We start from the raw sequence: 26,219 nt of genomic DNA, 5'->3' as shown, positions 1-26,219 counted from the left end.
ACTTGTAGTTGTTGGAGTATGTGAAGGTGGTTCTTGTAGATTCATCTTCTCCTTTGTAATATCAACTACTACATTTGTATTTCTTCCACCCTCACCAAGATTGGATTAGAACATAGCTATGATTGCAAAGTAGTTTGGTGAAGGATCTTTCTAAGATCCTCTATAGTCAATGGGTTGATAATCTGACCAGAGGTGCCAAGAATATCTTGTACAATTACTATCTTTGTAGGTGTAGGTGTTACATGTGGAGGGCTAGGTGGTGGAAATTATGTGTCTTTCACACTCTATTCCTATTGCTACTCCTTAGTAGTTTCCATGTCAACCTTTTGTTTGTCATTCTCCACCATAACATCTTCCTTATCTCGTTCTTCCTCCTTGTCATTTTCCTCTTCCTCATCATTGTTTCTTCCCTCAAAGGGACCTTCTTTTCCTTCCTTTATAGTTGTAAGCCCATAAATTACTTTCCACATGAGAGTGGACTTCTTCACAACATCTTCAATTTTATTTTGAAAAATACTGAATGCTCTATATTTGGGTGCAAATTTTCTCCCATGCTTCTTACTTGCCTTACTTATTTGACCTTTTGTGAGTTCAAGCATCACATGAGCCAATGTTGACTCTCTTATTTCTTTTTCCATGTTTAGGCAATAATGCCATTTATTTTCTATAATGGAATTTAACTCCTTAGGCATAGTATTATCAAGTTCAAGTGGATTATTCTTGAAATTTTCCATCATAGTGTATACTAATTCTTCCACTATGTTTTGTTCTTCTCTTGTCAACTTATTGAAAATCAATGCCTTTAAGGCCTAACAAGTCCGCATTGTCCCTAATGTTATCAAAAATTTTTTCCAAATGAGATTTAATGGTGTGACTTACCACTCTAAACTATCCATTATCATCAGACTTTGTCCTTTCTTCATCTGACTCTAGAGGTACCACATATTTTCTCCTTTGCTTCTTCTCTGTTGGTCCTCCTTGCTCTATGTCTTTCTTCTTCTTCTTCTTTTTCCACCTTTGTTGTAGCCCTTGTATCTACCCTTGTGGTAGGTTTTTCTAGTCTTGGTTTTTCTTTCTTCTTGCCTTTGGGTTGAGTAGTTGGTTTTTTTTGTGCTTTCCTCTTCTTTGCCTCTGCTTTAGGTGCTTCCTTGGTTTTCTCCTCCTCAACACCTACTTCTTTAGGATCTTCACCCATGCATTGGGTTAGTGCAAGTGGCTCCTATCCCTATTTCTCTTTATCTTCACCTTCCTCCCTATCATCTTCTTCTTCCTCTGCTTTTTTTGTGCCTTCTCCAAATTTATCCTTGAGCTTTTTGACTAATTTGTCCTTTTCCTTGAGTGTAGAAGCAGTCTTCAATTCCATATCTACTTTATATCTTACTACATTATATGTACCAAAATTTTGGAAACATTTATCTACTTCTTCTACAAGTAGAGTTGTTGTTGCTACAAATGCTTCATTAATATTTATCTCATACCCAAGTGGTCTAAGCCATCTTACCCTTGGTATGGTTTCTTGGATGTAAGTATAGTCAATATCAACAAGAAATAAAATTTCATTTATATGTTGTTCCACAAGTGAGACTAGAATCCTAAGTCTTTGTTTCATTGATTTCTTTGAATCTTCAAAATAGCTAGTTATTAGTGTCTCAAAATTGGCTACCATTTGTTCAATGTATTCATTCACTTGGGCTACAATGAACCTATTTGTCTTCTAGCTAACCTTTCCAAAAGAGAGGAATTCATTATGTACATAGAAGAATATACATATCAAAATTGGTCTGAATTTACATTGAGCTCCCTTGGTTCTCCTTATAGCTCCCAAATTCTCATTGATCTATTGTAGTTGCAGTTCAGTTAGATCATAGGCATGATCCTTTTTAACAAGTTTATAACCAAAATCCATTGCAATACAAGGAACATTATTGAGTTTTCTAGATTGGTAGAATTTGTGGGATATGACTCTGATAGAAAAATCAACAAGATGATCCTTAATGGTGTCAATGGTCATGCCTCTCTTGTTCCACTTAGCTCCATTATTCTTCTCAATAGCTTCTTTGGAGTCACTCCTTAGGGTTTTAGGATGATCTAGGGTTGGATAACCTATTACCCTATGAATAATCCTTTTTGATATTTTGATTGTTCCATCTTATAACCTTAAGATACCATCATGTATCCTACTGAGTACAAGTCTAATCCATTTGGTCTTAAAAATAGTAGGGACATCTAGGTCATGGGTTAAGCCCTTCTTCTCAACAATTTGAAACTTTTCTTTCAAGACCTCATTCTTGCACAACTTTTCATATGCCTCCCTAATTATTATGTCTCCAATAGCACATATTTTGTAGTTATAGTCTCTCCTAACATATTTGACCATTACAACCTTTGGAAGAATTATGGACAAGGCTCTGACAGGGTCATTTTTATAGGAAACTTTAGGAATAAGTCAAAATTTGGGTTGCTTAACTTCATTTGACACTAACTAAACTTCAAATGACTCTTTTTCTTGGGGTTTTCCTGAACTAGAGGCCATTTGTGCAATCTAGGGTTTCAACACAAAGACATTTTGAAATTGTGTAGCTCGAAACAAGTATAAATACCTTGAATCATTAAAAATATGTTGAATCTTAGTTGAAATCTACTCAAATGGTTGATTCTCTACTTCAAAATCCTTTCTATGCTCTTCTTGTCTATGCTTTGTGTTCACGACAGTGAAAAAATGATTCAAAATGAGATCAAATACCCTTGTTTCATAGCATTTAATGCTTACTACATTTACAGCCATCCACTTGGCTCCTTATGCATTTTTTCTTTACTCAACTTCTATTGTCTTTCTAACACTTGGCATATACTAGAGTTTCCCTTACTTGGCTTCAATACAAATTTTCCTTCACTTGACATCCACTACTAACTCAATTGCAACTAATCACTCAACATATACTAGGATTTTACTTAGAATTTGAGGACATTTTTTCTTACTTGGCAATTCTTGTGAAAATTTGAAGTTTTAATTTTGCATATTATTTCATGCTAATAGTACTTACTTGTCTTGGAATTGATGTATGGCAGAGCTTTGTATATTAGTTCCACATACATTCTTTTGCTTAGTTTGATGAAGTGTTACTAGTTGACCTTTTCAGTGAAGTGATTCCTCCATTGGATGTGTTACCTCCATCTTTCTTCTTCCAAGTTTGATTCATTTCTCCTCTAATGTGTTCAACATCTACCTTTCCTTTTCCCTTGTTGAACTTTGAGTTGGGTGCTTTTGACCTTGTTGGAAAATCCTTGCTGATGTGACTAGTCTTCAAACAACTAAAGCATGTAGTTTGGCTCAACCATCTATTGTAGCTTCCTCTAAAATGTGTTCTTATGCAATTTTCAAGGATGTTTCCATACTCTTGACAATAGTGATAGCTATGCCTAGTGTTTTAGTCCCAATTGTAATGATGTCCATGATTATTTGACCTTGCTAGTTGGTTAGGTGTCCACATAGATTTTAATTTGCACTCAAAAGCTCTATGTCCATACTTCTTGCAATTTTTGTAGTGGCCTTCAAATCTTAGTGTCTTGATGGTTCTAGTCCTACACTCATGTGCCTGATGACCTTTCTTGTTGCACTTGTGGTAGTGACCCATATTTTTAGGTTTTTCATGTTGGTTGGCATTCTTGCTCCATGCACATTAGCAGTATGTCCCTTCTTACCACAAAAATGACAAGTGGGTTTTGTGTTCTTACTTTTGTTATTTCTTTCTTCTACTATATTGGATGACTCTCCTTCTTCAGTGCTAGTGTATCCTAGTCCTAAAGTGTCATTACTAGATCTTGGTGATTTTAGTTGTTGTTCAAAGTACTTGATGGCTTCATTAGGTTTGTTGAAGCTCTTTGCAATCTATTTCTCTCTTCTCAAATTATTTTGTAGTTGTTCATTTTGCATCTTCAGTGTGGAGATCTCAATGTCTTTGATATTCAACTCATGATGTGCATTCATCATCTAGCTTAGGGTGTCTAGCTAAATATTGGAAATTCTTGCAAGCTCAATTGACTTTTCCTCCAATCTGTTAGCAAGGTTTCTCTTTTCATCTTCTATCATAGCCTTATCTTCAATGGCTCTTTTCTTCTATTTAGTCACTTCACAAAGCATCATGGCTTGAGATTCTTGTTCAATCTTGAGAGTTCTGATTTTTTCTACTTGAGCTCTATTATTCTCCATTAGGTCTACTATTGCTGCATCAAACTCCTTGGAATCTCCATTTGAAAACACTTTTGAGGTGTTAATCTCATTGTACTATGTATCATTCTCATCTATGGAAACCTTGCTTCTTCTCTTTAAGGATTTCCTCAATTCTTCCCTTGCTTCTTTGACGTAGTGCAAGGTAGAAGAATCCCCAAAGGAGATGTCCTAGCCCACTACTATAAAACCATGTAGTGGAAACACAAAAAACAAGAAGCAACAATGCAAGGTATGATACCAAATCATAATAATATATTCATAAAATATAACTGATTGCATGCAATGTGCCATGTTGTAAGGCCTTCCTAGTTAAGGCCAAATACAAAGCAAGTAATAGTTCTACAAGATCCCGTAAGATCCAATCCCAAACCCTAGCTAGTCCAGATCCACACTCTGGTAGAAACCCACAAGGGAGATCTCAACTTGTTCTTGCAATCCCACCAAGCTATCTCCTTATTTCCAAGCCATAGCTACTAGATTTGCTCCAACTTCATCCAAGTGTAGCCTACCTCACATTTGGCGCTCTGTTCACAAACCCAGGAAAATTTGCTCTTCATTTACTTCCCACACCTACTCCTCTTCTGAGTGAAATGAATAATGACTAAAGACTTCCCCACAACCTTTACTTATACAAATCTAAGACACAAGTTGGCCCAAAATACAAATTAAATGTAAATACATAAATTAAATGCCAAAGTTGGCCTCTTACAATAATTAAATTCCCAAAATTGATGTCTTTGTAAAATTACAATATCTCCTAGTTCTAAATGAATTATAACTCAATATTCAAATTGTAGGTAGAAGTCTAGGCCCTCTTTAATATCTTGAAGTTTAATCATTTAACTCATTGCAAAAAATTAGTTATATAGCTTGAAACAGACAAAAAATTCTCAGACCATGCCAAGCAACCAAAGACCATGCCGAGTTCCCAAGACCATGTTGAGATGCATAGGCCACGCCAAGATCCCTAGAGCATGCCAAGCTCTATAGACCATACTGAGATCCCAAGACCATGTCGAGCTACATAGACCATGCCGAGCTCCCTAGACAATGTTGAGCTCCATAGACCATGTTGAGCTCCCTAGACCATGCCAAGCTCCAAAGACCCTCCAAAGCAACTACTGAGCCTCCTCCCATGAACTCCAAAGTAATCACCAAGTAAATCTGAGATACTTCTGCATCATTCTTTCCAGAGAATGTAGAATGAGTTGTATCTCAATTTCCTTATTCTTTATGATCTTCCCAAGTTTGCAGAATTCCAATTCTAGATCTTTTTCTCCAAGTTGTAAGGCTTCTCCTTGTGAGAACTGGCTTGTATACCAATTTTTGTAATTTACAAGTAGAAAAATTTACTTTTGAGAGGGGGGTGAATCAGAATTGACAAACTTTAACCCCTAAAACTTTTAACTGAAATCAATCATATACATGTAACACATCTAATTTATATGAAAGTAAAGAAAGGCATGAAAATAGATAACACAAGATTTGATCATGCAAATACCCTCCAAAATGAGAATGTAAAACTGGGGTGAGGATGACACCCACAACTTATCACTGGATCAATATGTAACTGGTTAAGGTAACAAAGTTTGATCATGATCAATGGTCTGCCCTGTGAAAGGCCTGCCCTATTAAAAGCTTCACACCCTATTAAAAGTGACCAATCTAAAGGATTTACAAACATTCAATTTGAATGTCATCCTGTTAAAAGATTTACAGCATGGTTGTTCAACCAACCTATCATCATAGGATTTTCATTCTCCTAATACAATGGCTAGAAAGTATAATAGAATGTATTGATCTGATGACTTATAATCTTCAATTTCTGATTCTAGATCCTTGTTCTATTCAATCTAATATGATCATTCGTGATTTGATATATCTCTTTTTGAATTGTTGATACTTTGCTCTTGACCAACTAATTTTTCAATGATGTTCTTCCTCTAAGTCTTCTCACCCCTTCCAAAACATTACTAGCATTGACTCATGCATTCCTACATGACCTCTTACTCTGTTGAATTATGGGGTTTCAATCTCCTTAAAAAGGTTTTGAGACTTAGGGTTAGGTATGAATCTATGATTGAGATTCATCCATCTTTTCTCGCTCAATTTTTTCTATATTTCCTGATTGGTTGCATGCTGTCTCCATGTTTTTGATTGGTTGCATGTCGATTACATAGGGAATGTAATAGATTCAGTCTTATCTTTTAGATCCTTCGAGATTCATCTTGAGTCAGCTAAAAAATGGTCTATATCTGAGTTTATGAGGGCACAAGCTATTATGTTGATTTTGTGTTACTCGACACTTATTGATTTTTGATGCTCGGCACATATAGGAATTTTGTCTTGCTCAACATTTATACTTTTCTCGACATCAATTTATCACTCGACACTTGAAACTTTCTCGACACTTGAATAACTGGACACCTATTGACTTTCTAGCTTGGAACATACTATAGCTCGACATCTATATTATACTCAGCATCAACTTTAGAAATTTATTAAGTGTGTTGACATTCAATTGTCAGAACCAATTTAAGACCAACATGTCCTACATGTTTTTAATTTTCTAGTTTCAGCCAAGTTGCAATGCCTTGCATTGTTGAGGTCTTAGTGGGTATTGAGAATTTAGTAGATGTCAATTTTCTTGGTTGATGTTAAGTTTATAGTTGTTCCTATGTGTGTTTTGTTGCCAAGTGTTTAGATTTTGATTCATCCTTCAGATGTCGAGTTCATGTAGTTGCCAAGTTCGATTAGATGCCAAGTTTGTATGGTTGTCAAGATTGTTTGGATGTTGAGTTCATGTGGTTGCTGAGTTCATTTAGATGCCAAGCATCAATATTTCATGGAGCCTTCATTTGTCAAGTTGTCTTTGCAAAGTTTTTTGAGGCCAACCTTTGCATGTAATTTAGTGTTAGATATCTATTGTGAGCTGACTTATGGCTTACCATAGCATTTAATATGGGGTTTTATTTAGTTGTATTTTTAATAGGTCAACTTGTGGATGTGCATGTATTTAAGTGACCTTGGTTAGAATCTTAAGAGGGGGGACATATAGAGAAGAAGCAGAATGTGAAATTGGGTCATCAAAGATAGTAATTGAAATTGATAGATGGCCATAACCTAGAAGGCCTTGCAGATGGGCATGTAATTGATTTTTGGATTAATATATGCATGAAATCTTTTACTTCCTCTATTGCCTGAGTTGTTTTTTATTTGTTTTTATTTCCAATATGTTGACTCTAATGGTATGATTTTTCATAATGCAAAGATGTTTTAAAAATATGTGTGCAAAAGTCATGTAATTCTTTTGTCTTGCAGATTGGGGTTTCTCTTTTATAATTTCTCAAAATTTTGTGTTACCCTAGTCACACCCTAATCCTTATACTATTTAAATTTTATTAAATTCCCAAGGTTTTTCATCAACATAGTCATTAAAATGCCCTAAGTGTGTTAAAACCCTAGGTTATCTTCAAATTTTTGGAAGGGTTCGCAAAATGCCTAAGTTCCTCCCTTTTACGGTCTTATGGTGTTTGGGCTTCCCGTAAGAGAAAAGTTCTTTTTTTTCTTCTATCTCTATGGACATGTTCTTCTGATTGGTGTATGGGCATACAAGAATTCATGGTTTATAGGTATACAGTTGTGTATCTCGTAATAGTAGAGCGGTGCACTTTGGGGTTTTCCAATGATATGATTGATCCTCAAGCTAAGAAGTGTAAAGGCTTTTCATACTTTGTAAGTTTGTCTTATGGTTATACAATGATGAGTTAAACCTCATTAGTGAAAGTAATTCATTCAATTATTTCTTGTCATACATTTCCTTTTGAGTGTATGAGCGTAATATTGTTTTAAAAAGTGACCATGTCTGTTTTTTTTAGGGATATAATTAATGAATTGAGCGGACGAGCAGAAGGGTGGATCACTTTGGTTCATGCACTTATGTTTCATTTAATGTCATAAGAGTGTAAAGGCCTATGATGGCATAAAGTATGTCTCATGAGAAGACATAAAGTGGTTTTTATGGTTCTATGTGTAAGGGAGACTCGTAAGAGCAAAATAAGTTTTGATTTCTTCTATGAACCTTCATTGTTCTGACTTTCAAGCAACCATAAAGTGATGTCATATAGAGGGATGTGTTGTGTGGGACCTGATGAAGTGCTACTTAGGCCCTGAGAAGAATGAATCAAATGATGACATGTCAAAGATGAAAGATGGGCCCAATCTGCATGGAGAATAACTTAAATCTTTCATTTTGCATGTGCTTAAATCAACGATGATTTTTTTTCTAATATTTAATTAGGGTTGTTGATTTTCTAAGGGAAATGTTTTCCATTACTCTCTTATGATTACAAGGATACTGTGTGGATGAAGAGTTACTTCATCTCTTTCTCCTTGGATACAAGATTAGCTTAAGCATATGAGCGTAAAAGGTAAAATGCAAGATGAAATGAGTTATTTAAGATGCCATGAAGGGGCTAAAATGGAAGATTGAGAGGTAGATTGTTAAGGCTTCTCAATTCTATGAGAATGAGGTAACCCATGTGGGCATAAAGAAATATAAAGAAAAAGAAAAGGGCATTACAATGCTATGGGGAAAGCTCCAAGCATATGACTGAAGGATGGATTTGTGAAGTATTACGATGCTTGAAAAATTGTGGCATGCATGGGAGTGTAAAAGGTCAAATGAAAGTGTAACAAATGCTTTATGCCAATACGAGATGTGTTAAAGCATAAGATCAGAGAAGCATGTTGAGAGGGCTTGAGATTTTACGGTAAAAGCGGTTGTGTAAGAATGTAAAAGGAATTGCAAAGCCATGCTTAAAGAACTCTAACAATTTTATGGTTGGAGTTTTCTAAAGCATCACCAGACAGATGTAAAGGTTTTCTAGTTGTATCTTTGGGGTTATGAAGATTGAAGGGTTTTGACTTAGTGTATAAGTAGAAGACCAAATTTGAAAAACAAAGCAGTTGAGGTGTCATGCCAGTTAAGAAGAAAGGAAAAATTCACAATGGCCAAGTAAAATAAAACACAAAAAAGTACTGCAAGATTGAATTACATGGTTGGTATTCTTTGTTGATAGCCTACAAAGGTGGTATTAAAACTCATGCATGTAGAATTTATTGAAGCTGGTAGATTTCATGATTAAAGTATAAAAATTTGATTGAACGATTAGAGTATTTGCCATTTCAAAGAGCTTGTGTTTCTATTCTAAATTTTCAAAGGTGTTAGTAGCTTTATGATTTTCTATGCTTTTGTTGCAAGAGTTGAGTTGAAAGCTTGCAAAAAAAATGGTTGATATGGAGGTTGAAGAGGTTCCTATGGAAGAAGTAGAAGTTGAAGATGAAGGTGATGATTTCATAGAGGTTACAGCCAAAGGAAAGAAGAAGGGTGCAATAAAAATAGAGAAGAAGTTAAGGGTCTAAAAGTCTAACAAGCACACAGAGGACTGGTTAAAGATACTTCCAAGGTCATCCAATGCAATTAAAATGAATGACCATGTTTTCAAAGACCCTTACTTCCTATATAGGAATGCAAAATGCCCTAAGGTTGATGGTTTTAATTTGTTTTTGTATTTCTATCAAAAAAGGAAAAAAAATGTGCTAGTGTGCAATGCGTGGAACAAGAATATGGAAAAATTGATATTCCTTGAGGTATTTGTTTATGTGGAACTATTGAAGGCTTTGATAAATTCTTATAATCCAATCACAAGGTCATTCCACAGGCATGAAAGGAGTATTCTATGCACACTTGATAGTACTTGTTTCATAGAAGCTTTTGGTTTGGAAGGGCAGATGGATGTGCCTATTGATATTAGTGATTTACAGGGTAAATTTGGGAGGAATAAAACTTAATATTTGAACAATGTGATGTTACCCAAAACATCCCTTACAATGTCAAAAAGGTGTGGTAGATTCCAAAGAAAGTAGAGGATCACTTTCCATTGAGAAGATTTAAAAACTACTTTAAGAATATAGTGTATGGATTACATAAAGTTTTGGGAAGTGATGGGGCAGAGGATTGTGTATATGGTTCATTGTTTCTAATAGCATGTGACATAAAAGATCCTTTCCACAAAAAATAATATGATTATGTGGGATTTATCATGGATAGCATGCATCATCAAATTGTCAATGCCAAGAAAGGAGAGATGAAGGACTTCAAATTTCATCATTACTCATTGTTGATGCACCTAATCTTGTATAAGAACATTGGTTACATGAACTAGGATTTCATTGATCAAACTCTTGATGAATTTGGTGAGTTGCCTATGAAATTATGGAATTGCATTTGGGATAATAATTTTTATTATCCCAATGCAAATGTGTTTTTCAATTTATTTAGTTCTTTTATCATGACAATTGAGGTGATATATTTTTGTTTAAAGAATGTATATTGATGAAAGTTTATGCATGCCCATAGCCTCCCCATATATTACCTAAATATCATCCTCCTAGGTTATCCATTATTGAATTCTTTTGGTAATTCTTATTGATGAACAAAGAGATTATTCCCCCTTCCTTACACAAACTACATATGTGTGTAGAAGTTTTAGAGTAGGAGATTTTGTAATTGGGAAAAATGCTTATGAGGAACTCACTGAGTACCGAGGCTAGTATAAATTTTCTACTAGAACATAATGAGCTAGAAAACTATATAACCAATGAGGTCAAAGCTATTAGGGGTTACATTCTAACTCCTAGCAAACCAATCCCTATAGAATATTTAATTGCTAATAAAGTAGCAATAGGGGAGGCTGATTAGTTGCTAGGAAAGTATTGTGAAATTAGGAAAGTGAAGGATGCCTTGAAGAGGACTAACCTAGAATTCAAGGGTTTTTACACTAATATCCCTTATCCCAGAAATTTGAGGAAAATGGTTGAAAATTTTGATCATATCATGGCCCAAATGCCAAATGAGCTAGAGAGAGGAGGCAATAGTGACTAGAGAATCCCTTGAGCCTGATGTTCAATTAGAAGTTGATATTGAAGAGAAGGAACAACCATCAACTTCCAAATGGGTGCCCAAAGGAAACAAGAAGTGGAAAACAATGCATATCATAGAGAGGGTAGTGATCAGAGCCCTACAATTTATGCAAGGAAATGATTAGTATTTTTCTTATATTAGACAAAACTACTTGCAAGAAAGGGCTATATAGGTAGGAAGAGCCTCAAATGATTTTCAGATTGCAACTTCTAGATTGGATGATAGACTCATCCAATCTAAGAAATTCATGGAGGATGATGATTTTATTAAATCATCTAAATTTAAAATCTTTTGATATAAAATTAAGAAAAATAAGCTCACATTGAGCCTCATGCTAGGAGACGATCCTTAGAAGAATAAGGAATTGGTGGATAAACTATTAGCATATGATCCAGATAGTGAAACTATGACCCTTACAGAAGCCATGGAGTTGGTTCATAGGAGTTGCATGATTTTAGTGCCAAGATGGGATATAGAAAGAGCCTTTGTTCTTGACCAAATGAGAAGGCAAGATAAGGCAATTAGCTATGAAGCTAGCAGTAGTGAAGGTTTGAAGAGAAGGACAAGATTTAGTATAAATACAAAGACCCTCGTAGTATGGAGTGTTTCCCCTGACATAAAGAAACCTAGAATGATGGATATAAAGGAGATTGCTCAAGGAAACATGATTGTCTGGACACTAGAAAAAACCACTAGCAAAGAGATATTTAGCCTAGTTAAACACTTTGCACTCAAGAATGATGCAAAGTTGGATCAAATTGATGACAGGCTTGCAGCTACATATACTGAGTGTCTAGATGTTAGAAGGTTGTATGAGGAAGAGCTCAAAATGAGTTATGTCTAGAAATAGAGGATAGAATAGTTGGAGGAAAAGGTCCAGAGCCTAGAAGTAGAAGTTGCATCTCTAAAAGACCAACTCAAGACTGCAGCAAAGGTAGAGCATGCACAATGAAATGTGGAGGAGGTGAGGCACACTATGGAAGTAGAAGCCCAAATAGAAGATATACCCATAGGGGTAATAGTACCAGTGCCTATGGTAAGTGTGGAAGTAGAGGTGTCTCAGTCTAATAATGCACCAAAAAGGGGTGTAATGTTGAATAAGCAAAGTCACAGAATAAGCATCTTGAAGAGGATATCTCAAGATGCATATAATGCATTCACCAATCTACAAGCTGCTTAACAAATATGTAAGGAAACTATAGGTTGGCTTGACCCTATTTTCTAGCAATGGGGACCTTATATGCAATCTTTTGATAGATTAATACCTCTATTAGCTAAGAAGCCAAACCTTCCTAATTAGGTCATTGCTATAAAGGAGGGTATGGAAAAAGTAAATTATTTGCAACAATTATTTATAGGCAAATTAACAATTATTTAGAATCAGATGAAAGTATTGGTCAATGGGTCTTATTCTTTAATTCTTTCAGTCCTTAATTCTAATGGCCAAGTGAAAGATTGGAATGAGTGGTCTAGTTCTTTTGTCCATGTTGTAAATTTTCCACAAGTGATATCCATTTTTGAAGGTGACACTGATGAATTTGTTTTTAATGAACTCATTGATACTTTTTTCAAACTTGAAAATGAAATGAATAAATTCATAAGAGAAGGGAAAGTAGTTACAGATGCTAGGTGGCAAGAGTCTGTTGGTAAGTTGAAAACAACCAAAGCATGTGAGTAGCCAACAACGAGAGAAGTTATTGTATGGGAGGCTATCACAGAGATAAAGGCTTTACCAATAGGGGACAGTTGAAGAAAAAGACAAAAGTGAAGATTTGATGCTCCAACTGTCCTAAACAACTATTTTTATCTTTTCTCTATTTGTGTTATGATTCAAATATATTTTGAAAAAGTCTACTGAATTTCTTGTTGTAAAATGACACCTGTCAGTCATAATTTCCCGTTGCTTGTTGCAACCCATGCTTATATAAATGAGTTTTCAAGGCATTGTGAGGGGCCAAATGTCTTACAAAATTTTGGTTTCTCTCAAGAAAAGTACAATCAGTCCAATAGTATGTAGTTGTTTTGAGTTTACTTTCAATGGTGTACTTTCTGATACTATATAGAAATGCCAAAAATCAACAAGATATTCTAGGATTTTCATTGAGTTTCTATTGGTCATTGTATTAGTCATCTAAAAGAATAATACAAAGGGGTATTTGCATCAGATCTATGTCACCAATTTCTATCTCAATTTTATGATTTTGTTTACATTGAAGTCATTTGAATAAGGTTTAATTGATTGAATACAGTCTAGATGGGTTGTATATTGGTTCTGTTGTTGCTTTTAATTCAAGGAATTAAGTAAATGCTTCAATAGATCAATAGAGTTTATAAGTTTATTAAATGGATAGTTCATAAGAATGGAAATGGGTAATTACAATTGATAGATTCATTTAAAGTTATTTGAATTAGATCTCCCACCAATATCAATCTTTTTCCCAATGGATAAGGCATTGGTCACATAAGTTAGAAGTGAGAGAGAGTAAATTCTACCATTACATATCAAATCAATTATAAAATCAAAATCATTTTCATTCCATTTTCTTCAAAGTTATAAAGGTTGGTCACCACTCATTTATATCAAGCTTCTAAGTCTTAGGTAGCTGCTATTTTTAGAAATATTTGTAAACCCTAGGAGAATTATGACTAGATCTACTTATGAGGGATGTATATAAACCTATAAACATTAAAGAATTTGATAAATTGCATATGTGTTTGAAGATAGAATATGAGAATCAGAATGAAATTAAGATAATTTTCATAAAATAGTTTGTATTTGAATCATCCCTTAGGTATACCCACCTTGGTTTTTTAGAGCCTAAAGAGTAAAAAACAATCCTTGGTTTTGTTGAAGTTGGGTCCAAGTGGTTAACATATGTAATTGTTAGTAGGAAGTGGCTAATCCTTAGATTATGTGAGTATTATCACTTTGGTATTGAGAATTTTTTTGTTTAGTGGTTTTAAACACCATCAAAATGGAAATTCTATTGGGGACATAACACTTTATGTTGTCATAAACCAATGTATCATCTAAGATCTGTGTTTCCCTTGGGTAGAGTTTGAGATAGGCATTTTCATGTGAAATTTTTTGTGGTTTTGAGGGTTATTTGCATTTTTTCTGAGATCATTAGTGAAGTAATTGTGATCTATTCAGAAATTATTCCCATTTTGATAGGGTCAGTGGTGACTCAAAAGGTTTTAAAAAATGTCAATATTTAGAAGTTTGTTGTCTCAAATCATGGAGAATAAGAAGAACACATGGGCAAATGTGAAGAAAAACCTAGGAATTAAATTACAAACTGATCTTCCTCCTAAGGGAAGATAGAATTGGGCTATGAAAAGGTCTCAAATGCATAGAGAACACCATCCTCATGAGAAACTAATAAGGGGAGAGAATACTCATTTTTTTGATGTGGAAAGGGAATCATCTTGCCAAATTTCTAAATCCCATCTTGGACTATTTGGTGATGACTTTTTTTAGCACACCCAAAGTAATATGTCAAGAAATTGTAGGGCTTCACAATACACCCATTTTAGACAAAAGAAATAGCAATAATCTTTTTCAAAAAAGTACAAAAACCTTTCCTATCTAATTATTCTCAAGAATAAGTAGTACCAAAACACTTAGATCTTGAGAGTTTTAATGATGAAAAAACCACTAGTTCTGAGTTTACTATCCCTGATACTGATGAGATTGAGGTCCTGAGAATGCAGCTTGTTGAGCAAGAAACCATAAATAATAAATTACAAAAGGAGAGGGAAGAAAGGATTACAAAAGCTTTTGAAGAAAAGAAGAAATTACTAAGGCAAATTGCTTCCCTAAAGAAGAAAAATGAAATAGCAACCAATGTTTGGCAACCAGAGATTATAGGTCAAGTTGAATAGTTTAAGATACAAGAAAAAAATTTGTTGGAAACTCAGAATATGAACCTAGAAGGACTTGTAATAAAACAGATTAAGAACTATAGTGCTCTACAAACTAACAACAATAAATCAAAAGATGTAAGGTATGTTGTTGATGCTAAAGATAAAGGAAAATAGAAGGAGATTGGTGTTAAGATTAAGGAACTAGCAAAGATTGTTTAGATTCATGATTTTGTATCATCTTCTAATATTGACTTGGAGAGAAAAAGGAAATAAAAGGATACTTTGGTTAAGAGATTGGAAATTTTAGAAAATGAAGCATCTATAGCCGAAATCAACAATAAAATTAAGTTCTTGGAAAGTGCCAAGAGGCAGTCTACAATTATGCCTAAAGATGATAGTGGATCTAATGATGAAAATCAAAATGCTACTAAGGTACCTGTTTCTTTCTTATCTTCATTTTCACATAAAGTAAATCTTAACAAATTTGTTGGTGATGCTAGCACTAATAATACTATGGATAATACTAAGAGAGATATTGCCCATTATCCTAAGATTGATTTACAAAGGAGACTTGTCCAGTTAGAGGGTTATAGGAAAATATATTTTGATGGAATCCCTAGTTACCCTAACCTCATCCCATAAGAAATAAGGAAAAGGTTGCAAAATTTTTTTGGGAACAATGCTATCAGTTGTGAGGACCATTTGAGGATTTTTCTTAATATGGTGAGTGATTATGAGGTGGAGGTTGAAGATGTTATTATGAAGTTGTTTGTTTAGTCATCAACTGAAGATACTAGAAAGCGGTTCAAGAGATTTCTTGAATTGTCCATTGTTGATTGGAAAGATATTGAGCATTGTTTCAAAGAGAAATATGGTGACAAGGAAAATCAACGCTATATCCTAAGTGAATTTAGTAACATTAACAGGCTAACTAATGAGTCTCTCACTAAATTCAATAATAGATTTCAAAAAAGGATATATGAGCTCATGCAAGCCATGCGAGTTGATGATAAGATATGTCTGATTAACTACTTAAATTATTTTGATGGAAAAATTGCATTCCGGCTTAGGGATAAAGAACTAGGACTTTAAGAGATGCTCTTAGAATTGCTATAAATGTAGAGAATAATTTGAGAATCTCAAGGAGATTAGAAAGTAAAAGAGATGACCCTAGGTTGTTTGGGAATAAGGGAAATAGAAAGGAAGATCACAAAGGAGTAGGTGGAAAAAAGAAAGAGCCTAGTGAGATAAGTCAAGTTCTAAATGCTATAAAGAATATAAATCTTCCTCAGGTAAAGAATGATAAGAATCCCACTGAAAATAGGGTCCCTTACCAATCAAATTTCAATAGACAGAATACATTGCAAAATTTCCCCTATAACACCAGTTGGAAAGATGGTTAGCCTAATGTCCCTTCCCCCAAGAATACAAACAACAAGGTCACCCTTGATCCCTTATCCAAAAACTTTGTAAATTTGGTGGATGATCCTAAATTCACTGCTAAACCTATGTGGTGCTTTCTGTGTCAATTACGCCATGACCCTAAATCTTGTGTAGTAGCCTTGAAATTCCCTAGAAATTAGAATGTAGTAGAAAAATGTCAAGAACATGAAGAAAAAAATGATGATGTAGGGTGTAATATGTTTGAGTCACATTATGATTATTTTGATTATGATAGAGATGAAAATGAGCAAAGGCAACTTTAGAATGAAATACAACAGCAAGTCTTTTGTAATGAGAGTGATGTTGAAGACAATCTGTGCAGCATAGTAAATACTAAAGGAGAAGTGACATTAAGAAAAATTCTAGGGAAGAGATTGATCAAATTACTACCAACATGATAGCTCAAGTGCTGACTAGAAACATGGCTTAGAAAGAGGATAATAAAAAGGTGGTTATTATGTTAATAAAAGGAGTTAATCTTTTAAAAAGGAGAAGTCATGAAGCTTAAAGAAATCCCTACTAAGAAGGTTAATATTACTAGTAAAAAAATGGGAACCAAAAAATGTAGATAGTCCCAAGGTTTGTGAGTTCCCAAATAATGCTCCCAAGAAGTTAGATGAGAAGATACCAAAAGCAATCACTATAAGTAACAAAAATCACCAAGGTATTGTGAAAATTTTGGATAAACATCATGACAAAAGGAACATGGTTATTGATGGCCCATCTAATTCTTCTATAGATATGACCACTATGTTATAACAAATCATCTTCAAAGTCCCTTTGTCCAAATTATTAAGAATCCTTGAACATAGAAATAAAGCCATAGCATGGTTGGGACATATTGATATAAAGATAAGACATGATTGTGATGAAAATAAAAATCCCAAAGAAAGCAGTCAAGAGAAGCTGAAAGAAAAAGAAACTAAAGTAGTTGTGTCTCAGATTCCTCAGATGTTTTTCGATAACTCTATAACTCAATGTTTGGGAAATGTTGACCCATTTTTCTTAAGCATTTAATTAAATAGTAAAACATTAAAAAAATTGCATCATTGACTCTAGTGCTTCCAATACTATGATGCCTTTTGAAATAATGAAGGAACTAGGCCTAAAGGTAGAGACTACTCAGGGAAGATGTTGTGCTATGGATAAAAGAGAAGTGATAGTCATAGGTACTATTAATTCTTTACCATATAGATTGACAGCTTGTCTTGACAAACAAATTACTATGGTTGTGTTCGTTGTTGATATTCCACCTTAGTATGGCATGTTGTTATCTAGAAAGTGGAGTGCTACCATGGGAGGGAATCTACTATGTGATTTATCATTTGCTACTTTCAACATTGAGGGGAATATGAAAAAAGTAAGCAAGAAGCCTAAAAGTATATATATGATAGAAGAAGAGATAGGGGATGATATGAAAAACTTTGTAGATATAGATTTCAATGCATTCTGAGCTAAGCTTCTCACTTTAAAGAAAGGTAAGCATAAATCTCAAATGAAAGTAGAAGTTGACACAAAAATAGACAAAGGTAATCTATGGACGATGTTCTTTTAATGGTACTTGTTGCAATGATGGATTTGGTGTAGGTATTTTGTTGATATCTATAGTAGGGTTAACATACAATTAATTTTTACTTTGAGTTTCCCTTGTACCAACAATATAGCAGAATATGAGGCTTTATTATTAGGACTTAGATTATCTCAAAAGCATGGGACAAAATGTTTGCATGTTATAGGAGATTCTAAATTAGTTGTATCCCAAGTAAGAAATGCTTATGTGTAAAAAAACAAAAGATTAAAACAATATAGGAATGTTGTATGGGATATGATTGAATATTTTGATGTATTTGGGATAGTTTGGAAAGATAGGACTAATAACAAGATGGTAGACTTACTAGAAAATATAGCAATAAAACCTGATGACATTACATTTCCTAGTATATCTAAAATTGAGACTTAAACTAGGCCCTCTATTCCTGATAATGTCTAGAATTGGCAAGTATTTGAAGATGATAAGGATATTCTGAGATTTTTGAATTGTGAGAATATGCTGTTAGGAAAAGAAATTGATTGTGCAGCCTATGTAGAGAATATAAATGGAAAATATACTATTTTTGGGTAGGAAGTTGTGCAATTGAAGAAAAACAAAATCCCAAAGGGTTTATTTAGTTTAGAAACTATTTTTGATAACCAAGAAAGATCACAAGTTGATGCCAGTAAGTATGATGCTAAAGATCTAGAGGAGGTAAATTTAGGAACTAAGGAAACACCTAAGAAGGTATATATTGGAAAAAAATTGCCTCCTAAAATTAGGCAAGACTTGATAGATTTGTTAAGGAAGTATATACATCTGTTTGCATGGTCATATGATGACCTAAAGGCTTATAGAGAAGATATCTTTCAGCATGAAATCCCTTTGAAACCAGATGCTAAACCTTTTAGGCAGAAACAAAGACCAATAAATCTAACTTTGGCTCCCAAAATGCAAGAGGAATTGATCAAGTTAAGAGATGCAAGGATCATAAAGCCTATTCGACATTCCTCTTGGGTGTCTAATTTAGTCCCTGTAAGGAAGGAAAATGGAGACATAAGGTTATGTGTTGATTTTAGAAATATTAATATATCTTCATTAATGGATAATTATGGATTGCCAAATATGAAAGCCATGCTGCAAAGTGTCACTAGTTTTGAACTTATGTCTATGATGGATGGATTTTCATGTTATGATCAAATGGTTGTTGAGGAATTAGAAAAATTTAAGACTGCCTTTACTATTCCATGGGGTACTTATGTGTATGTCAAGATGCCTTTTGGGCTTAGTAATGTTGGGGCTACTTTTCAAAGGGTTATGGATGTGGATTTTGCTGATATTATTGATAAATTTTTGGTTTTATATTAGGATGATCTAATTGCTTATTCCAAGGATGAGAATGATCCTTGCATACATCTAGAAAAGGTGTTTATCAAAGCCCTTAAGTACCGTATCTCTTTAAATCCAAGGAAATGTAATTTTGGTGTTATTGAAGGAAAGTTGTTAGGGCATCTAGTTAGTAAGCATGGAGTGAGGATTGACCCTAAAAGGGTAGAAGCAATAGGCAAAATTTAGAGGCCTAAAACTGTTAAGGGAATTCAGTCATTTTTTGGGCAGATTAACTTTCTCAAAATATTTGTGACTAATTTTGCAGAGATTAGTAGACCTATTTGAAGAATGTTAAAAAAGGGATCTAAGATAAAATGGGATGGTAAACCTAGTATTGCATTCCATAAGATCAAGCGGGCTATTAAGGATGCTCCTATTCTTAGGGCACCTAATTATGATAAGCTAATGCATGTATTTTATTTTTCTTCATTTCACACTATTGTTGCAATACTGTTACAAAAAAAATGAGGAGGCTTATGAGCAACCCATTGTACTTTTTAGCAAATCTTTGTAGGAAGCAAAACTCAAGTATGATATAAATGAAAAATAGGCATATGCATTGGTGAAAGGGGTAAAATATTTTAGGTTTTATCTAATGGGAGCCATTGTTATTGCATTTGTCCCTACTGCTATTGTGAAGGACATCTTTTCAGAGAGAAAGAGGTATCTGGAAGAAGATGTAGGTGAATTAATAGAAAAAAGAATTTAACATTGATATTCAGATCACCAAACTACTAGGGGTCAAGGTTTGGCCAAATTGATGACAGAAGCCAATTTAGAGGCAAACCAAATTAATCAACTTGATGATAGTTGCAAGAGTGATGTTTGTGATATGGGTACTTTTGACTAGTATAAAGATGTGATTTATTATTTGTAGAATAGGAAGTCCCCACCAGGCTTAACGGACAATCAGAAAAGATCCCTAAAGTTGTAGGTTATAAGATATATTATAGTGCAAGGGCGGTTGTGGTTGAGAGATATGGAAGGGATACTCTTCAAGTGCATAGATGAAATTAAGTCTGAATTTTTTTTAGGAGATAAGCATGAAGGTGTGTGTGGAGGTCATTACGTGGCTAAGACCATAGCTCACAAGGTCCTTAGGGCTGGTTTTTGTGGTCAACACTTTTCAAAGATGCTCATGAGTTTATGAAAATACATGATGCTTGACAAAGGTTCAGTTGAAAGTTAATTTTTTTTGGGAATTTACCATTAAGACCTATTGAAGTGCAATCACCATTCCAACAATGGGGAATTGATTTCATAGGTGAGATCTCTAACAAATCTAGTGGTGGACATTCTTGGATCCCTACAGCTACTGATTATTTCATTAAATGGGTTGAAGCAATTCCTACTAAGAATGCAACAAATAAAGTAGTGATTAATTTTATTCTAAATAATATTGTGACTAGGTTTGGATGCCCATAGAAGATTGTAACTAATAATCCTATGTGTTTTAGATTTGAGGAATATAATTTTTATTGTAAGAAATACAACATTACAAAATGTACCTCATCACCTTATCATCCCCAAGGGAATGGTCAGACAGAATCAAGTAATAAAAGTATATTGAAAATCATCAAGAGGATTTTAGGAGAGAACAAGAAGGCCCGAGATTCAAAACTACCATTAGCTTTGTGGGCTAACAGGGTTACTGTAAAAAAGGCCATTGGATGTGCTCCTTTTGATTTTCTCTATGGCATACAAGCTAGACTTCCATAGAATAATCTAAAAGAAATGTATAAATTTGTTCATCTTTATGAATATGATATCATTGATGAGATGTAGCTCAAGATGGATGATATTTTGTAATTGGAAGAAGCAAGAAAAGATTTTTCTATTCAAAATGTCAAGTTACAATCACAGATGAAGCATTTATATGACAAGAGGGCCATTGAGAGGAAATTTGAAATAGGTGATATGGTATTGATGTGGAATGCTAGAATGGAAGACAAAGGAACGCATGGTAAATTTGATCCCATCTAGCTTGGCTCATACAACATTTTTGATACAAGTGGTGAAGATTCATATTTTCTGAGGGATCTAAATAGAGATATTCTTGAATTTCTAGTTCATGTAAAATTCTTGAAGAGGTACTTTTCCTAAAAGTATCTGTGTTCCATGAATAATAGTTTTAAGTTTTCTTGTGTCTTTGTACATTATGTATATTTTTTAAATCCCTATAAATTTCCTTATACAATCTAGTTCCCTATTTCTATTGTTTTGTTTCTATGCTCTCTAAGGAAGTTGTCAGTTCCTATATCAAGTATGTGGTCTACTCTACCATAGATTTTGAATTCTTTCATAGACTTGGGTAGTCTATCATCCCCAGACAGAGCCACTAATGGTCTATTTTTTCACAATGCAAAGAAGTTTCAAAAATATATGTGAAAAAGTCATGTAATCCTTGTGTCTTATAGATTAGGGATTCTCTTTTATAATTTCTCAAAATTTTGTATTACCCTAGTCACACCCTGATCCTTATACTATTTGAATTTTATTAAATTCTCAAGGTTTATCATCAACACAATCATTAAAACTCCCTAAGTGTGTTAAAATCCTAGGTTATCTTCAAATTTTTGAAAGGGTTTGGAAAATGCTTAAGTTCCTCACTTTTACAGTCTTACAGTGTTTGGGCTTTCCGTAAGAGAAAAGTTCTTTTTTGCTTCTATCTCCATGGATACATTCTTCTAATTGGCATAAGGGCATAAAGGAATTCATGATTTATGGATATACAGTTGTGTATCTCGTAATAGTGGAGCAGTCCACTTTGGGGTTTTCTGATCATACAATTGATCCTTGGGCAAAGAAGTGTAAAGGCTTTTCATACTTTATAAGTTTGTCTTATAGTTCTACGATGATGAGTTAAACCGTATCAGTGAAAGCAATTCATTCAGGTATTTTTGGTCATACATTTCCTTTTGAGCATATGAGTGTAATATGTTTTTAAAAGTGAAGCATAAGAATGGAGAGGCATGTTGAGAAGGCTTAAGATTTTATGGTAAAAGGGGTCATGTAAGAACATAAAAGGAATTGCAAATTCATGCTTAAAGAACTCTAACGCTTCTATTCTTGGAGTTTTATGAAGCATCACCAGACAGATGTAAAGGTTTTCTAGTTGTATCTCTAGAGTTATGAAGATTGAAGGGTTTTGACTCAACGTATAAGCGAAAAACCAAATTTGAAAAAGAGAGCGGTTGAGGTGTCATGCCAATTTAGAAGAAAGGACAAATTCACCATGGCCAAGTAAAATAAAACACAAAAATGTACCCTAAGATCGAATTACATGGTTGATATTCTTTTTTGACAACCTACAAAGGTGGTATTAAAACTTATGCATGTAGAATTTATTGAAGCTGGTAGATTTCATGATTAAACTATAAAGATTTGATTGAACAATCAGAGTATTTTCCATTTTGAAGAGCTTATGTTTCTATTCTAAATTTTCAAAGGTGTCCCTAGCTTTATGATTTTCTATGCTTTTGATGCAAGAGTTGAGTTGTAAGTTTACAGAAAAAATGGTTGACATAGAGGTTGAAGAAGTTCCTACAAAAGAAGTAGAAGTTGAAGATGAAGGTGATGATGTCATAGAGGTTAAAGCTAGAGGAAAGAAGAAGGGTGTGGTAAAAACATAAAAGAAGTCAAGGGTCCAACAGTTGAACAAGCATGTAGAGGACTGGTTGAAGATACTTCCAAGATCATCGAAGGCTATTTTAGTAAATGACCATGTTTTCAAAGACCCTTACTTCCTCTGCAGGGATGCAAAATGCCCTAAGGTTGATGGTTTTAATCTATTTTTGTATTTCTATCAGAATAGAATAGAAAATGTGCTAGTGTGCAACCCATGGAATATGAATATGGAAAAATTGATATTCCCTGAGGTATTAGTTGACATGGGCCTATCGAAGGCTTTGATAAATTCTTATAATCTAGTCACAAGGCCATTCCATAGGCATAATAGGAGTATTCTATGCACACTTAACATGACTTCTTTCATAGAAGCTTTTGGTTTGAAGGGTAGATGGATGTGCTTATTGATATTGGTGATTTATAGGGTAAATTTGGGAGAAATAGAACTTTTTATCTGAATAATATGATGTTGCCCCACATCCCTTACAATGTCAAAAAGGTGGGGCAGATTCCAAAGAAAGTAGAGGATCACTTGCCAATGAGCAGATTTAAAAACTACTTTAAGAATATAGTGTATGGATTACATAAAGTTCTTGGAAGTGATGGTGTAGAGGATTGTGTATATGGTTCACTGTTCCTAATAGCATTTGACATACAAGACCCTTTCCACAACAAAGAATATGATTATGTGGGATTTATCATAGATATCATGCATCATCAAATTGTCAATGCCAAGAAACGAGAGATGAAGGACTTCAAATTTCATCATTACCCATTGCTGATGCACTTGATCCTATATAAGAACATTGGTTACATCAACTAGGATTTTATTGATCAAACTTTTGATGAATTTGGTGAGTTGCCTATGCAATTATGGACTTGAACTTGGGATAAGAATTTTCATTATTCAAATGCAAATGTGTTTTTCAATTTGTTTAGTTTTGTTATCATGAGAATGGTAGATCATACCTTCTTTAGCGCCCCCAATGTTCTGAAAACATTACTTAGACCTTCCTTTTTGGATGAGAAAATGAAATTAGACCACAATTGGGGTGATATTTTTTTTTTTAAAGAATGTACATTGATGAGGGTTTATGCATGCCCACAACCTTCCCATTTATTACCTAAATATCTTCCTCCTAGGTTAGGCATTATTGAATTCTTTTGGCAATTCTTATTGATGAACAAAGAGGTGATTCCTCGTTCCTTGCATAAACCTACATTTGTGTGTAGAATTTTTAAAGTAGGAGATTTTTTAATTGGGAAAAATGATTATAAGGAGCTCATTGAGTACCTAGGCCACTATAAATTTGCTACTAGACCATATAGAATGTATGCCATAAAAAACTATACAACTAAGGACATCAAAGCTATTAGGGGTTACATTCTACCTCGTAGAAAACCAATCCCTATAGAAGATTTAATTGCTAATATAGTAGCAATAGGGGAGGCTGATGAGTTGCTAGGAAAGTATTGTGAGATCAAGAAAGTGGAGGATTCCTTAAAGAGGACTAACCCAGATATCAAGGGGTTTTTACACTGATATCCCTTATCCTGGAAATTTGAGGAAAATGGTTGAAAGCTTTCATCATATCATGGCCCAAATGTAAAATGAACCAAAGGGACATGAGGCAATAGTGAATAGAGAATCCCCTGAGCTTGATGTTCAATTAGAAGTTGATATTGAAGAGGAGGAGCAACCATCAACTTCCACATGTGTGGCCAAAGGAAACAAGAGGTAAAGAAAAATGCATATCCCTAGAGAGGGTAGTTAGCAAAGCCTTGCAAGTTATACCAAGAAACGATCAGTATTTTGCTGATATCAAACAAAACTACTTGCAAGAAAGGGCTATAGAGGTAGGAAGAGCCTTAAATGATTTGCAAATTGCAACTTCTAGATTGGATGATAGACTCATCCAATCTGAGAAATTCATGGAGGATGATGATTTGATTAAATCATCTAAATTTAAAAGCTTTTTATATAAAATTAAGAACAATAAGCTCACATTGAGCCTCATGCTAGGAGAGGATCCTTAAAATAATAAGGAATTGGTGGATAAACTACTAGCATATGATCCAAACAGTGAAACTATGACTCGTGTAGAAGCCATGGAGTTGGTTCATAGGAGTTGCATGATTTTAGTGGTAGGATGGGATATAGAAAGAGCCTTTGTTCTTGACCAAATGAGAAGGAAAGATAAGGCAATCAGCTATGAAGCCAACAATAGTGAAGGTCTGAAGAGAGGGGCGAGATTCAGTATAAATACAAAGACCCTAGTAGTATGGAGTGTTTCCCCTGACACCAAGAAACCCAAAATGAAGGATATAAAGGAGAATAATCATGGAAACATGATTGTCTAGACACTAGACAACACCACTAGCAAAGAGATATCTAGCCTAGTTAAACACTTTACACTAATGAATAGGGTAAAGGTGGATCGAATTGAGGATAGGCTTGTAGCTACATATAATGAGTCTCTAGATGTTAGCAGGATGAATGAGGAAGAGCTGAAAATGAGCTATGTGTAGAAATAGAGGATAAAAGAGTTGGAGGAAAAAGTCTAGAGCCTAGAAGCAGAAGTTGCATCCCTGAAACACTAAATCAAAACTGTAGTAGAGGCAAAGCATGCACAAAGAAATGTGGAGCAAGTAAAGCACACTATGGAAGTAGAAGACCAAAAAAAAGATATACCCATAGGGGTGACAGTACCATTGCTTGTGGTAAATGTGGAAGCAAAGGTGTCTTAGTCTGATAATGCACCAAAAATGGGTGTAATGTTGAATATGCTAAGTCACAGAATAAGCATCTTGAAGAGGATATCTCAAGATGCATATAATGCATTCACCAATCTACAAGCTACTAAGCAAATATGTAAGGAAGCTATAGGTTGGCTTGACCCTATTTTCCAACAATGTGGACCTTATATGCAATTTTTTGATAGATTAATACCTTTGTTAGCTAAGAAGCCAGACCTTCCTGATAAGGTCATTATTGTCAAGGAGGGTATGGACAAAGTAAAGGATTTTCTACAATTCTTCACAGATAAATTAACAATGATTCAGAATTAGATGAAAGTGTTGGTCAATGGGTTTTATTCTTTAATTCTTTCAATCCTTAATTCTTGTGGCCAAGTGAGAGATTGGAA

Source organism: Cupressus sempervirens, chromosome 5, assembly GCF_028749045.1.
Source record: "Cupressus sempervirens isolate cs-2001-9-10 chromosome 5, ASM2874904v1, whole genome shotgun sequence".
Taxonomy (NCBI): Eukaryota; Viridiplantae; Streptophyta; class Pinopsida; order Cupressales; family Cupressaceae; genus Cupressus; species Cupressus sempervirens.
This window is presented reverse-complemented; position numbering follows the sequence as displayed.